Source organism: Orcinus orca, chromosome X (assembly GCF_937001465.1).
Source record: "Orcinus orca chromosome X, mOrcOrc1.1, whole genome shotgun sequence".
NCBI classification, from domain to species: Eukaryota; Metazoa; Chordata; class Mammalia; order Artiodactyla; family Delphinidae; genus Orcinus; species Orcinus orca.
In genome coordinates, this window is record NC_064580.1 from 1750914 (window position 1) to 1753362 (window position 2449).

Consider the following 2449-nt stretch of genomic DNA (forward strand, 5'->3'; position numbering starts at 1 on the left):
TCAGGATGGGGTGTGTTTTTACTCTTCTATAGGCTCCAAACTGCTGGGTGTTTTGGTGAACAGCAGTGTCAGGTTACTCTCAGAACAAAGACCTGCAGTGTGAACTTGGGGGAGGCTGGGGTGGATTTTAAGGAATAAAGTGAGGGGAACGAGTAGCAGAGGTGAGAGAATTAAAGAGAAATGCGCCCAGTTTGTAAATGTGTTTACAGCTGGCCAACCTATGCCAATTATACAGCCGATTGGAGATCAGACCCAGAAAATGGGGGAAAAGAAAATGTGAATGACCTCATGGGAGAATAAAATGAAAAACTGACAGTGATGAATGAGGGGCTGCAGTGGAATTCAGCAGGGGTGTGTGTGTGTGTGTGTGTGTGTGTGTGTGTGTGTGTGTGTGTGTGTGTGTGTGTAATTGATGATCAAAACTTTACAGGTCATTGAAGAGAATGTCACTTCAAATTACAATTAGGTTTGAATAAAGAGATTTATAACTTACTGGCTTATCTTAGGCTTGTCAGTCAAATGCTTTTCTGAGACCCAAAAATAGTAGTGATATTTCAGAATAAGGAGGAAGAATAAAACTAGAGCCCCAGGGGTGGGCCACGCCCTCCCAGGATCCTAAGTGTCAATCACGTTTCCATAGTAACTATACTTTCCTAATAAGGAATTAAATGAGAAGAAAGCTATGGACTACTGTGCATATATAAGTCATTTTAAATATTTTAATATTTTCTTTCTGCACCTTTGGTGGATTTTCTTAACACCATATATAGGATTTGTGAGCAAGAAACATCAGGGCCCTTGGAAAGGTATAAGTAGGGAGAAGTGGTCTTGATTAGATGGCATAAATTATGATTTCATGTTTTCTATACCATAACGAAGGCTTAAGGGCTGCAACTAATGTAATCAGTTCTGATGAATTTGAAATCCATCTACTCGGTGTTAGCACCCGATAAAGCCCAGACATTGTGAGGTCAGGCAAACCGTGACGATGCAACATTTTTGAGTAAGGAACTCCGACACATAATGTTGTAATGTTTGGTTTTCTCAGAAGTATGTTTTGCATAAATGGGGAAAAATATGGACAAAGGAATTTATCAAAGACACTTCAGTGCCAACTTCAAAGCTGAAAACACTTGGCGCTCTAAACATTCACTTACGTTGTATCGCGGTAGGTGGGGAGGGACATATTGGTTCTTCAAAAATGAATTAAGAAGGGGGCTTCCCTGGTGGCGCAGTGGTTGAGAATCCGCCCGCCGATGCAGGGGACACGAGTTCGAGCCCTGGTCTGGGAGGATCCCACATGCCACGGAGCGGCTGGGCCCGTGAGCCACAACCATTGAGCCTGCGCGTCTGGAGCCTGTGCTCCACAACAAGAGAGGCCGCGTCAGTGAGAGGCCCGCGCACTGCGATGAAGAGTGGCCCCCGCTCGCCACTAGAGAAAGCCCGCGCACAGAAACGAAGACCCAACACAGCCAAAATAAATAAAGAAATTAATTAATTAAAAAAAACAAATGAATTAAGAAGATAAATGACTTAAGAAAATAAAATTAAGATTTGGGGAAAATGCCATATTCAACAAAGGTTGGAAAATGTTCTTATTCTATTAGAAAGAAATGCTCTCATAATTTAACCGGTAAAAATCTCAAGGGTGATATCAAATATAGAAACAGTAAGAAGGAACACTCCGTGGGCTGATCTGCACTTCGGTGATGTTAACCCGTCAACCTGACTAGATAATTACCAAAGGCCACCTTATTTTACATGTAGAGATGAAGACTATGCCCCTTTTAATACGATTGCTGAAACATAGAGAAAACAATGAAGGGATATACAATTATGTATATGGTAGACGCCACGTCACTTGGAGGACAGGAGCTGGACATATACTGTTACATATACGGTAGAGTCCACTCCACCTGGAGGACAGGAGCTTGGGCATATACTATTATATATATGGTAGACTCCAGTTCACCTGGAGGACAAGAGCCAGGGTATATACTATCACATATGTGGTGGATGCTACTCCACCTGGAGGACAGAAATCTGGGCATATACTATTACATATACGGTAGACTCCACTTCACCTGGAAGACTGGACCCTGAACATAACCTACCATATATATCATAGTAGGAGAGCCCTGACCATAATGACACCATTAAAGTCGTCCAAGGACCTTTCCATTCCAGATATGGGTGCACGTGGATTTGGTCAACAAAACCCTACACAGAACCCCAATCCAGTAGATGCAGTCACAGGCTCAACCCCACTTACCTGGTGTGAGACTATCAAATAGTGAAAAAAACTCATAGGAAACTCCAGCACCCAGTTTGGGATTCCGAGTTATGATGTGGACTCTTTTTCGGGCACTTCCTTGGAAGTCACCTTGAGTTGCTTTTCTGCAGAGCGGACGTCTTCCTTGGAGGGGACACATGCACTGGTGGTGAGGTG